Source organism: Triticum dicoccoides, chromosome 4B (genome assembly GCF_002162155.2).
Source record: "Triticum dicoccoides isolate Atlit2015 ecotype Zavitan chromosome 4B, WEW_v2.0, whole genome shotgun sequence".
Classification (NCBI taxonomy): Eukaryota; Viridiplantae; Streptophyta; class Magnoliopsida; order Poales; family Poaceae; genus Triticum; species Triticum dicoccoides.
In genome coordinates this window covers 60,023,482-60,037,984 of record NC_041387.1, presented here as the reverse complement: position 1 = coordinate 60,037,984, position 14,503 = coordinate 60,023,482, and positions in this window count along the sequence as shown.

Genomic DNA, 14,503 nt, shown 5'->3' with positions numbered 1-14,503 from the left:
AAATGATAATATGATATGAGCGAAGGAGTGTTCTAAAGAAATTAGAGAAGCTCCCCCTGATTTGTGCACACATAAGAATTTTTGTATTTGAATACAAAGTGCACAAAATAGGATCATAGCTCCCCCAAAATCAATAAAAACATACAACAAGTGCAAGTGAGCATAAAGGAAACTAAGCCTAGCACTTGCAAGAAACACATGGTTGAGCAACATGTAAGCGAGGCAACTTAAGAATAGGGTCAACCAAAATGATGTGTGTGAGTCATGGCAAAGCACATGAGAATACTAATATACAGATGAGCATAAGCATCAACATAGTCTCAAATGAATGAGATACACGGTGCAAAGCCTTTCATTCCCACACACAACTAAGCAAATGGGTTCACAAGAACACTAAATATGCAAAATGAATCACTACAAAAAAAAATACACTTCCATGATGATACGTGTTTGTCACAGTAGGTCGCGTTTATTGTCATGCATGTACATCCATGACGATTTTATGACAGAATCAAGATAGTCATACCTGTGCTGTCGTAGAAGTGTTCCATGACATTACCAAAATTATCATCACGGAAGTGTCCACTTCCATGACGATAAATTGCGCGTCACAGAAGTGCTTTCGTCAAGGGTGACCGATGCGTGGCATCCACCATAACGGAACGCCCTTAAGCTATCGGGTCGGATTTTTGGATCCGATAACCCATTAACAGCCCCGACCAATGGGGATTTTCCACGTGTAAAATCATCATTGGCTGGAGGAAACACGTGTCAGCTCATCGTTGGGACATATGTCATCCACTCATTGGACATAAGGCGCCTATGATATGTCGACATGTGCCACGGCCCAACAGAGGCCCATTCCTGTGAAAAGGCCGGCCTGTTTGACTTGGTCAAAAGGTGGCGGCCCGGCCCATGGAAAGCCTGTTAACGGCCTATTCGCATATAGCCCATTTACAGCCCGCTAACCCAAGGCCCGTTACGCCCTATCCGAATTAGGCCCAGTAGCGTCATCTGGGCCATCCAATATGATTCCAGCCCGTTTTCACTTCTGGTGCATGTATGGCCCATGACGTCTTTTGGCCCATATGAGGCCCTTTGTAACTCTTGGCCTATTAACGACCTATGGTGAAACTGGCCCGTAATGAACAGTGTATCACTTTACACCCATTAACGGCCTGTGGTGAAACTGGCCCGTAATGAACAATGTATCACTTTATACCCATTAACGGCCCGTTATTCCGTTGGGCCGTTTCCAACCCATGTTATCTTTCGGCCTTCTCAGAGCCCATTTATTCTTGGGCTCATTTCCAGCATTCGTTTACTTACTGTCATTTTCTGCTCGTGGGCCAAATTCAGGTCGTGGTTACAGTCGGCCCGTTTGTGGTCCGTTAATACGTTGGGCCGTTTTCATAACGTCATCAAATACGGCCTATTAACGATGGCCCGTTATGGTCGGCCCATGAATGGACGATTCGAACTCTAGCCCGTTTACGGCCATAATGCGGTCTGTTTGGCCCATGTTTGGCCAATCGATCATACGACCCATATAAGGCACATTGATGATATGACCCATAGAAGGCCCATTGTTTCTATGGCCCGTAGAAGGCCCACTGTTTCTACCGCCCGTAGGAGGCCTAATGTCACTACAGTAAATATTAGCCCATGGTTATTGTGGCCTAGTTTTAAAAAATAGGTTATTGCAGCCACTAGCAAACCGTGGAAAAAGAACTGCAATGACTACAAGCAAACAAATAAACAAGACAACAAGGAAATAAAAAGCAAGCAACTAACGCTAGGCTATCATGGCTATTACACATATTACATCCACTGGGCATCAAAGTTCGCCACCAGTGCAAATATAGGGAACAAAGCAGCATATCATATACACTGGTTGTCAAAGTTGGCGACCAGCGCAAATAAACGCCGCAGCAAAACAAATCCACAACTGAAACCACTTCAGAAGATCTCAAGAAACAATAACCTGGGTACCCATAATGCTGGCAAGATGCTTAGCAAGATTATTAACTTTCTCTTGTTTGGCGCTTAAATCCTCCAGCGCTTGCTGTTGCACCAGGAAATATGCATCTGAATTCTGCAGGGACTTCCTCAGTCCTTCAGCTTCCTGTCGCAGCACATCTGACCGATGTCTTTCAACTTGAAGTTGAGACTCAAGAAGACGAACTGATTCAGGCAGCGAGTTCGAAGAGCTTGTGCCGGCAGTAGTGGCCAGTAACTCGAACACTACATCAAGACATGACTTTTGGGTTCTCTCACTGTCGTCAAGATAGTTTTTATCAGCTTTCTTGGAGACCAACAAGGATGTCTCACTATCTTGAACCTTATCTACATTACTTCCTTTACCACTGGATAATGCGTTACTGTCTCCAATATTTTGTCCGCATTCTAAAAGAGAAACAAGCAGACACATCACATGTTTACCATGTTGTATATGAAACTCATTTTGGTAAATGAGTTCAATAGTAAAGTGGACATGATAACAGCATGAAACAAACATATATCTATGTACCATGGTCACTTTATGGTCTATATCATTCTAGTTTTTGTTGCCAAATCAAGATAGAGACACAGTTCAAATAATATTTGTTCAAGACAAAGCAGAATAGACATAATATAAGTGTGGGAATCTATAGAGCAATAACAACACTTGTAATGTGCATGACATGAGAACATAACTGTTTATTCAATTGAAACTGAAATCAACATAGAGCGGGTCACGACAGCAAACTAGTTAAAGAAACAGGTTTAAAACATAACTGTTGCGCCATTGGAGTTTCAATCCCATCCTTCAAATTTGAAAATAGTTAGTATGAGTAAATACAGTAATGCAAGAACAAAGGAGTATGAACCATAGCTACAGAACCTGACCAGAGAACAAATCTTCTTCTCCTTTAAGCGTTGAGGTGGGATTTGGAGTGGTGGTCCTCGTGCTTTGGGCACTGCAGTTCCCTTACTAACCGTGTTGTGTCAACTAGAACTGGGTTACTATCTGCCGGGGTTGGGGTTAGAAGGGGTGTAGCTGGTTCTCTGTCCAACTGGGTAGGGGTACAATCTGTGAGAGTCTGTGTTATGTGTGGTGGATATGGTCCTTGGGCAAGTACAATCGTGGTTCTATCTGCATCAACTGGTAGCACTATCTTTTCTGAAGACCATGTTGTTACTCCCTTAGATACTGCCATCACCCTCTCCAATTCAAATGGCTGATAAACAAGAAAAGTAACTTAAAGTATAGACATTGTATGATAGGCAGGTGCAATGGATAGTGGGGAATAAAAGAGGGCATGAAATAATTCATATTTATGTTGTCTTACCAAACAGGATAGCATGACACAATTTCACACATATGATGGCTAACTAAATAGGATAGCATGACACAATTTCACATTATGATGGCTAACTAAAAAAGATGGAAAGACATAGTTCAAAATATGAGACTATGTAAACAGGATGACATGATATAACTATATAATGTGTTTATTAAATAGGTTGGCATGCCATAATTCACATACATTCACGGATAGAATGCCATAATTCGAAATATGATGACTGTAAACACTAAACAGGATGAGATGATATAACTATATGATGTCTTTATTAAATGGGTTGCCATGCCATAATTCAGATAGATGATGTGTATGTACTATGTAAACATGATGGCATGATATAATTCAAATATATCATTTATATAGTAAGCAAGTAAGCAGATGGCAATCCATATATGATGTAAAAACTAAGCAATGCAAGACAACATGCATGACATGGGTAATATAACCCTGCCAAGTTTGAGCATAGACCTCAGGGGGGAAATACGACTGGTCATCAGTCTCTGAATCCTCCTCTGAGGAGCTCTCTATAACCAGCAAGATGTCTGCTTCAGTAGGTAGCATTGTCTGCTCTGAATCTTTTTTTCACTCCAGATACTTCCATCACTGCTTCAAATGGCTGATGCATAGGAAGAGTAGTTGAATATACGAACGTTGTCGACAAATGGAACACGTAATAGAAAAAATGATAGCATGATATAATTCACATACAAGATGATTGGCTAAACAACATGGCATTGCATAATTCACATATATAATGCCTTTGCAACAAGATAGCATTGTATAATTCACATATATAATGTCTTGCAACAAGATGGCAATGCATAATTCACATATATGGTAATTAAACACCGAACAGGTGGCATTCACACAAAGCATGTCTAAACTAATCAAATGACATAGCAATGCGAGACACCATACGCACGATATGAGCAACATAACCCTGCCAAGTTAGAGCATACACCTCGGGGGGGGGGGAATAGGACTGGTCATCTGTCTCTGAATCCTCCTCTGAGGAGCTATCCGTAACCAGCGAGATATGCGCTTCGTCATATAGCATAGTCTGCTCTGAAGACCTTGTTTTCACTCCAAAATTTGCCATCACCGTGTCAAATGGCTGATGCACACGAAGAGCAGTTGAATGTACTAACATTGTTAACAAATGTAATATGTAACAAAAAAGGATGGCGTGATATAATTTACATATAAGATGACTGGGTAAGGAGGATGGCATTGCAAAATTCACATATATGATGCCTGGCTAAACAAGATGGTGTTGCATAATTCACATAAATGATGAATAAACTAAACAGATGGCATTCGCACAAAGGATGTCTAAACTAAGCAGATGACATATTTGATGTATAAAGTAAGCAATGCAAGACACCATATGCATGATATAACCAACATCAGCATGCCAAGTTAGAGCGAAGACCTCAGGGGGTAAATAGGAGTTGTCTTCTCCTTCAGAATCCCCCTCAGAACAGATATCTTCCTCTCAATTACAATCCGAAATGCATGGAGGGGGTGCTGCCTTTGCGCCTACCATGGAGCGACGTCTGCATGCAATTTTATTGCCACGCAAGGCTCGTCTCTTTTGCTCTACATGTTCACTTCCATTGTTTACAATACCTGTCATGCATAGGAATAAAACATAGTGAGATTATGTAAGGAGTGCATGCAAAAATCCAGAGTGATGGTAGCAACCTGTCGATAGACCCAAAACCAATAATAGCAGGCAGATAATGGCTTCAGTTAAAAAATATAGATAATGGCTTCTTTACTGTTTGTTTCCCACCCAACATGAGACTCATACTAAACACCGGAGATTAACTAGATAGTAGATAGATACTATTGATTGTGTCCCCGATATGTACCCCACAACCATTTAAAAACTCAAGTTTGACCATTAGTTTGGAGCTGACTCAGAGTCTAATCGGTGAACAGGACGATAAAGTAGCATGTAATGTTAAGCGATGCATAACGTAAGCAGACACGAAAGAGTGCGACCTCTCTTGCGGACCCGTGTAGTCCTCGAGGTCATCTGCTTGGTTGATGATGGTAATGCCGTTTTCATGGCTGCCGGCGGCGGGGAAGAAAATCTGAGGCGGCAAAAGACAGTCTGGAGGCCGGATCCCTGCTGTGATGGACCCTTCTATAGTTGGAGCAGCTGAGCTGGGGTGGACGACGGCGCAGCAGGAGCGGGACAAACCACACAAGGTTTTCTTTGACAACTATTTGTAAGAGAAGTAATTTGTAAGGGCTCATTTGAATTGGAGGATTCCAACAATGCAGGGATAGGAAATAGACAGGAATAGGATAGGAATGCACGTGCAAAACAGAGAATTTAAAAAAATAGGATTCCTGCCAATCTAGGTGTTTGATTCACAACAATTGGAAGATCACAGGATGCAAAGAAGCATGGTGAGATTAAGTCAAACCACAAGAAAATGTACGGTTATAATACTATTATGCTACTATCTCTTAGTCTTGTGCTTCATGAATAGGAATTTGAAAAGGAGGACAAGTGAAAATTAAAATTCCTACATTTTTTCTTTCAAGGAGACACTAAAGGAACAAATCCTTGTGCTCAGTGGACAATATATATAACATGTAGAGTAAAAAAGAGATGCAACAAGTGTACAACCTCTTTGGCGAAGCCATGTCGATCTCAGCATGATTGGATTGGCCGGTGAGGATGCTCTGGCTGACTTGGCTGTCGGAGGAGGGGAAGAAGATCTTAGGCATCTGGAGATGGAGCCCGAGGTACTGCTCCGCTGTGATGGAGGGTTTCATTGTTGGAGCAGCTCCGGTGAGGTACGATACCGAGGCTGAAGCAGGACAAGAGAGACAATGTTAACCTCAGTGGAATTCTAATAGCATCTCCAATACATGACGTAAAATACATAACGACAAAGTGCTAGATGTAAAATACATCAGCCGCTCATCTCTGAACTTAACTATCAAAACTGAATTTTGCTGTCAAAACTAAATGCACTAGCAAGGTGAGGCTACACGTCGGTCAACTAACTTTTTCATCTCTGGTTAGTCGATTTTGCAGCCGTTGGATACGAAATCAAGGGCCTGCAATTCATCTTCAACCTCCACCCCCTGAGCCGCCAGCCACCACCGGCCAAACAGCAGCCCCCCGCCGCCCGCGGCCCCACCCGCCCCGAAAACACTCCCCACCGCCTGTCCGCCGCCGCCCCAGCCATTCCTCTAGGCCCTGATACGTCCATTTTGCATCATGCTTTTATATCAATATTTATTGCATTATGGGCTGTTATTACACATTATATCTCAATACTTATGGCTATTCTCTCTTATTTTACAAGGTTTACCATGAAGAGGGGGAATGCCGGCAGTTGGAATTCTGGCTGGAAAAGAAGCAAACGTTGGAAACCTATTCTGCACAACTCCAAAAGACCTGAGACTCCACGAAGCAACTTTTTGGATTTATTAAGGAATTATGAGCAAAAGAAATAGGCCAGAGGGCCCACACCCTGTCCAGGAGACAGGGGGCGCCCCCCTAGGGCGCGCCCCTATCTCCTGGGCCCCCTGGTGGGCCTCCGGCGTCCATCTTCAGCTATACGAAGGGTTTTGTCCTGGAAAAATTCGTAGGCAAGCTTACGAGACGAAACTCCGCTGCCAAGAGGCGGAACCTTGGCAGAATCAATCTAGGGCTCTAGCGGAGCTGTTCTGCCGGGGACACTTCCCTCCGGGAGGGGGAAATCATCACCAACGTCATCACCAATGATCCTCTCATCGGGAGGGGATCAATCTCCATCAACATCTTCACCAGCACCATCTCATCTCAAAACCCTAGTTCATCTCTTGTATCCAATCTTGTATCAAAACCACAAATTGGTACCTGTGGGTTGCTAGTAGTGTTGATTACTCCTTGTAGTTGATACTAATTGGTTTACTTGGTGGAAGATCATATGTTCAGATCCTTCATGCATATTATTACACCTCTGATTATGAACATGAATATGCTTTGTGAGTAGTTACGTTTGTTCCTGAGGACATGGGTGAAGTCTTGCTATTCGTAGGCATGTGAATTTGGTATTCGTTCGATATTTTGATGAGATGTATGTTGTCTCTCCTCTAGTGGTGTTATGTGAACGTCGACTACATGACACTTCACCATTATTTGGGCCTAGAGGAAGGCATAGGGAAGTAATAAGTAGATGATGGGTTGCTAGAGTGACAGAAGCTTAAACCCTAGTTTATGCGTTGCTTCGTTAGGGGTTGATATGGACCCATATGTTTAATGTTGTGGTTAGGTTTACCTTAATACTCCTTTTTATAGTTGCGGATGCTTGCAATAGGGGTTAATCATAATTGGTATGCTTGTCGATGTTAGGGCAGTACCCAAGTCCCGGTCCACCCACATATCAAATTATCAAAGTACCGAACGCGAATCTTATGAACGTGATGAAACTAGCTTGACGATAATTCCCAATGTGTCCTCGGGAGCTCCTTCCTCATTATTAGAATTTGTACAGGCTTATCCTTTGCTACATAAAGGATTGGGCCACCTTGCTGCACTTTATTACTTTATTTACCTTTTGCTCGTTACTATTTATCTTATCACAAAACTGTGTATCACCTACTATTTCAGTGCTTGCAGAGAAAACCTTACTGAAAACCGCTTATCATTTCCTTCTGCTCCTCGTTGGGTTCGACACTCTTACTTATAGAAAGGACTATGATAGATCCCCTACACTTGTGGGTCATCAAGACTCTTTTCTGGCGCCGTTGCCGGGGAGCATAGCACTCTTGGTGAGTGGAACTTGGTAAGGAAACATTTATATTGTGTGCTGAAATTTTCTGTTACTTGTCACTATGGAAACTAATCCTTTGAGTGGCTTGTTTGGGGTATCTTGACCCCAACCAGAATAGCAAAGAGATGCTCCTCAACCTACTGAACCTTATGAAAATGTTCACTTTGAGATTCCTTCGGGTATGATAGAAAAACTGCTAGCTAATCCTTTTGCAGGAGACGGACATTGCATCCCGACTTACACCTTATCTTTGTGGATGAAGTTTTTGGATTATTTAAGCTTGCAGGTATTCCCGATGATGTTGTCAAAAGGAAGGTCTTCCCTTTATCTTTGAGGGAGATGCAATGACATGGTATAGGCTATGTGTTGATACGAGATCTTGGAATTATAAGCGATTGAAGTTGGAATTTCACCAGAAGTTCTATCCTATGCATCTTGTTCATCGTGATCGTAATTACATATATAATTTCTGGCCTCACGAAGGAGAAAGCATCTCTCAAGCTTGGGGGAGGCTTAAGTCAATGTTATATTCATGCCCCAATCATGAGCTCTCTCGGGAAATGATTATTCATAATTTTTATGCTCGGCTTTCTCTTGATAATCGCAACTTGCTCGATACTTCCTGTCCTGGTTCCTATATGCTGAAGACTATTGATTTCAAATGGGACTTATCGGAAAGAATTAAACGCAACTCTGAAGATTGGGGTTCTAACGATGGTAAGGAGTCAGGTATGACACCTAAGTTTGATTGTGTTAAATCTTTTATGGATACCAATGCTTTCCGTGGATTTAGCTCTAAGTATGGACTTGACTCTGAGATAGTAGCTACTTTTTGTGAAACTTTTGCTGCTCACATTGATCTCCCTAAAGAGAAGTGGTTTAAATATAATCCTCCTGTTGAAGTGAAAGTAGTTGCACCTATTATAGTCGAAGAGAAGACTATTACATATAGTGATCCTATTATTCCTATTGCTTATGTTGAAAAACCTCCTTTTCCTGTTAGGATAAAAGATCATGTTAAAGCTTCGACTGTTGTTCGTAAGAGTAATACTAGGACCTATACACCTCCTGAGCAAATTAATGTTGAACCTGGTATTGCTATGATTAAAGATCTCTTGGATGAGGACTTAGATGGGCATGTTATCCCTTTCTTGGGTGAAACTGCTAATATTGCTAGACCCGATACTAAGACACGTAGACCTGTTGTAGGCACGCCTGTTATTTCTGTTAAAATTGGAGATGATTGTTATCATGGCTTATGTGATATGGGTGCTAGTGCTAATGTGATACCTTATGATCTTTATAAAGAAATTATGCATGATATTGCACCAGTTGAATTAGAAGATATTGATGTTACTATTAAGCTTGCTAATAGGGACACCATTAAACCTATTGGGATTGTTAGAGATGTTGAAGTCTTGTGTGGGAAGATTAAATACCCTGCTGATTTTCTTGTTCTCGGTTGCCCACAAGATGATTTTTGTCCCATTATTTTTGGTAGACCCTTCTTGAACACTGCTAGTGCTAAGATTGACTGTGAAAAGAATACTTTCACTGTTGGCTTAGATGGTATGTCTCATGAGTTTAATTTCGCTAAGTTTAGTAGACAACACCGTGAAAAGGAACCATCTAGTAAGGATGAGATTATTGGTCTTTCTTCCGTTGCTATTCCTCCAACTGATCCGTTAGAACAATATTTGCTAGACCATGAAAATCATATGTTTATGAAGGAAAGGGAAGAAATAGATGAAGTGTTCCTTAAACAAGAACCTATGCTAAAACATAATCTTCCCGTTGAAATTCTTGGGGATCCCCCTCCACCCAAGGGTGATCCCGTGTTTGAACTCAAACCATTACCTGATAATCATAAGTATGCTTATCTTGATGAAAAAGAAATATATCCTGTTATTATTAGTGCTAACCTTTCAGAGAAAGAAGAAGAAAGATTATTGAAAACTCTGAAGAAGCACCGAGCTGCTATTGGATATACCCTGGATGATCTCAAGGGCCTTAGTCCCACATTATGTCAACACAAAATTTCAGTGGAGAAAGATGCCAAACCTGTTAGAGATCCTCAAAGACGATTAAATCCCAAAATGAAGGAAGTGGTGAGAAAGGAGATACTAAAACTCCTTGAGGTAGGTATTATTTATCCCGTTGCTGATAGTGAATGGGTAAGCCATGTCCATTGTGTCCCTAAAAAGGGAGGTATTACCGTTGTCCCTAATGATAAAGATGAATTGACCCCGCAAAGAATTATTACAGGCTATAGGATGGTAATTGATTTCCGCAAGTTAAATAAAGCTACTAAGAAAGATCATTACCCTTTACCTTTTTATTGATCAAATGCTAGAAAGGTTATCCAAACACACACATTTTTGCTTTCTAGATGGTTATTCTGGCTTCTCTCAGATACCTGTATCAACGGGGGATCAATCTAAAACTACTTTTACTTGCCCTTTTGGTACTTTTGCTTATAGACGTATGCCTTTTGGTTTATGTAATGCACCTGCTACCTTTCAAAGATGCATGATGGCTATATTTTCTGATTTTTGTGAAAAGATTTGTGAGGTATTCATGGATGACTTCTCCGTCGATGGATCCTCTTTTGATGATTGTTTGAGCAACCTTGATCGAGTTTTGCAGAGATGCGAAGACACTAGTCTCGTCCTGAATTGGGAAAAGTGTCACTTTATGGTTAATGAACGCATTATCTTGGGGCACAAGATCTCCAAGAGGGGTATTGAAGTTGATAAAGCCAAAGTTGATGCTATTGAAAAGATGCCATGTCCCAAGGACATAAAAGGTATAAGAAGTTTCCTTGGTCATGCCGGTTTTTATAGGAGGTTCATTAAGGACATTTCTAAAATCTCTAGGCCTCTGACTAATTTATTGCAAAAAGATATTCCTTTTGTCTTTGATGATGATTGTGTAGAAGCATTTGAAACACTTAAGAAAGCTTTGATCACAGCACCTATTGTTCAGCCACCTGATTGGAATTTGCCTTTTGAAATTATGTGTGATGCTAGTGATTATGCTGTAGGTGATGTTTTAGGGCAAAGAGTCGATAAGAAATTGAATGTTATCCATTATGCTAGTAAGACTCTTGATACTGCCCAGAGAAATTATGCTACCACTGAAAAAGAATTCTTAGCAGTTGTGTTTGCATGTGATAAGTTTAGACCTTATATTGTTGATTCCAAAGTTACTATTCACACTGATCATGCTGCTATTAAATATCTTATGGAAAATAAAGATGCTAAGCCTAGACTCATTAGATGGGTTCTCTTGATCCAAGAATTTGACTTGCATATTATTGATAGAAAGGGAGCTGAGAACCCCGTTGCAGACAACTTGTCTAGGCTAGAGAATGTTCTTGATGACACATTGCCTATTAATGATAGTTTTCCTGATGAACAATTAGCGGTTGTCAATGCTTCTCGTACTGCTCCTTGGTATGCTGACTATGCTAATTACATTGTTGCTAAATATATACCGCCTAGTTTCACATACCAGCAAAAGAAAAAGTTCTTTTATGATTTAAGACATTACTTCTGGGATGATCCACACCTTTATAAAGAAGGAGTAGATGGTATTATTAGACGTTGTGTGCCTGAGCATGAACAGGAACAAATCCTACGCAAGTGTCACTCTGAATCCTATGGAGGACACCACGCTGGAGATTGAACTGCACACAAGGTACTACAATCTGGTTTTTATTGGCCTACTCTTTCCAAAGATGCTCGTAAGTTTGTCGTATCTTGTGATGAATGTCAAAGAATAGGTAACATCAATAGACGTCAAGAAATGCCTATGAATTATTCTCTTGTTATTGAACCGTTTGATGTTTGGGGCTTTGATTATATGGGACCTTTTCCTGCCTCCAATGGTTATACACATATTTTAGTTGCTGTTGATTACGTTACTAAGTGGGTAGAAGCTATTCCAACTAGTAGTGTTGATCATAACACTTCTATTAAAATGCTTAAAGAAGTTATTTTTACGAGGTTTGGAGTCCCTAGATATCTTATGACTGATGGCGGTTCACACTTTATTCATGGTGCTTTCCGTAATATGCTTGCTAAGTATGGTGTCAATCATATAATTGCATCTCCTTATCACCCGCAGTCTAGTGGTCAAGTGGAGTTGAGCAAGAGAGAGCTCAAATTAATTTTGCAAAAGATCGTGAATAGATCTAGAAAGAATTGGTCCAAAAAACTTGATGATGCATTATGGGCCTATAAAACTGCATACAAAAATCCTATGGGTATGTCTCCATATAAGATGGTTTATGGAAAAGCATGTCATTTACCTCTTGAACTTGAACATAAAGCATATTGGGCTATTAAAGAGCTTAATTATGACTTCAAACTTGTCGGTGAGAAAAGGTTATTTGATATTAGCTCACTTGATGAATGGAGAACCCAAGCATATGAGAATGCTAAGCTTTTCAAAGAAAAAGTCAAACGCTGGCATGATAAAAGGATACAAAAGCGTGAGTTTAACGTAGGAGATTATGTGTTATTGTTCAACTCCCGTTTAAGATTTTTTGCAGGAAAATTTCTCTCAAAATGGGAAGGTCCCTACATTATCGAGGAGGTCTATCATTCCGGTGCTATAAAAATCAACAACTTTGAAGGCACAAATCCAAGGGTGGTAAACGGTCAAAGAATTAAACATTATATTTCAGGTAATCCTATCAATGTTGAAAAACCAATATTATTGAAAGCATAACCCCTGGGAATACATAAGAGACACTTTCCAGAACGTTACAGACTCCGAAAAGGCATAGGTACGTGGTACGGTAAGTAAACCGACTCTAAAACAACTCTAATAGCAATTTTCATCAGTTTTGGATTATTTAAGGATTTTAGGAAGAAAGAAGTAGTCCGAAAGGGACACGAGGCTCCCACGAGAGAGGAGGGCGCCCCCCTGTAGGGCGCGCCCCCCTATCTCGTGGGCACCTCGTGTGCCTCCCGGACTCTGTTTTCTTGTATGTTACGTATTTTGGTCGGTAAAAATTCATTATATATACTCCCGAAGGTTTTGACCACTGTATCACGCAAATATCCTCTGTTTTCGTTTCGAGCTGTTCCTGCTGCAGAATTGAACAAGTTGTCGTCCCAAGATTCGGAGGGAGAGAGCTACATAGCTGATTATATTGCAAATCCAAAAGTATATGGGGATGTGGAACGCTATGGCTGGACCACAGAGGAAGAAGAAGACTATGATCCAAAGAGGAAGGAGGCGACAAGCTCTGATGAAGAGGACGATCCACTGCCTCAACCTGGTGATATGCATGTGGAGTTCAAGAAGTCAAGTCTCCCTAAGGTCCAATCTATCCCACCACGTTTTTTGCAGGACAACAAGGCAACACTATGCAAAAAGATAATGAAACTTGAGCTCGAGAATGAGGATCTGAGGGAGGAAAATTTTAGCCTCAGACGCAAGATAGAGAAGAAAAGTGCGACAACTCCTACTTCACCACCTCCGAAGAAATAATCACATGGGTATGGGCACTCCCCTTGGCAACTGCCAAGCTTGGGGGAGGTGCCCCAGCATTGTATCACCATCACACTCCTATCTTTACCGCTTTATTTAGTTCGATCCTTTTAGTAGTATCTTGATTTATTAGTTCAAAGTTTTGATTCCAAGTAGTTTTGAGTTTTTAGTTGTGATCTCTTTTTGTAAGCGAGTCTGTGTGCTATCTATGATAAAGATTAGTGTTGAGTCAAGGGCTTTGCTATGTTGCTATGATCTTGAGAAAGTAAAAAGAACAAAATAGTTCATATTGATCTTATGGATAGTGATAACTTCACATATAGAAAGTATGAGGCATAAAAATTGTTGAGAGTTGATGACGTAGCCTTGGTCATCGTTGCAATTAATAGGAAGTGATAAGGAAAGAGGGGTTCACATATAAATATATTATCTTGGACATCTTTTATGATTGTGAAGCACTCATTAAGTATGACATGCTAAAAGAGTTGAGGTTGGACAAGGAAGACAACGTAATGGTTTATGTTTTCCGACGTCTCAGTTAAAGTATATTGTCAGCGACCTTCTAAACATGTTGAGTTTGCCTTTCCCCCTCATGCTAGCCAAAACTCCTTGCACCAAGTAGAGATACTACTTGTGCTTCCAAATATCCTTAAACCCAGTTTTGCCATGAGAGTCCACCATACCTACCTATGGATTGAGTAAGATCCTTCAAGTAAGTTGTCATCGGTGCAAGCAATAAAAATTGCTCTCTAAATATGCATGACTTATTAGTGCAGAGAAAATAAGCTTTGTACGAACTTGTTGTGGAAGTAATAAAAGCGACGGATTGCATAATAAAGGTCCACATACAAGGGGCAATATAAAGTGACA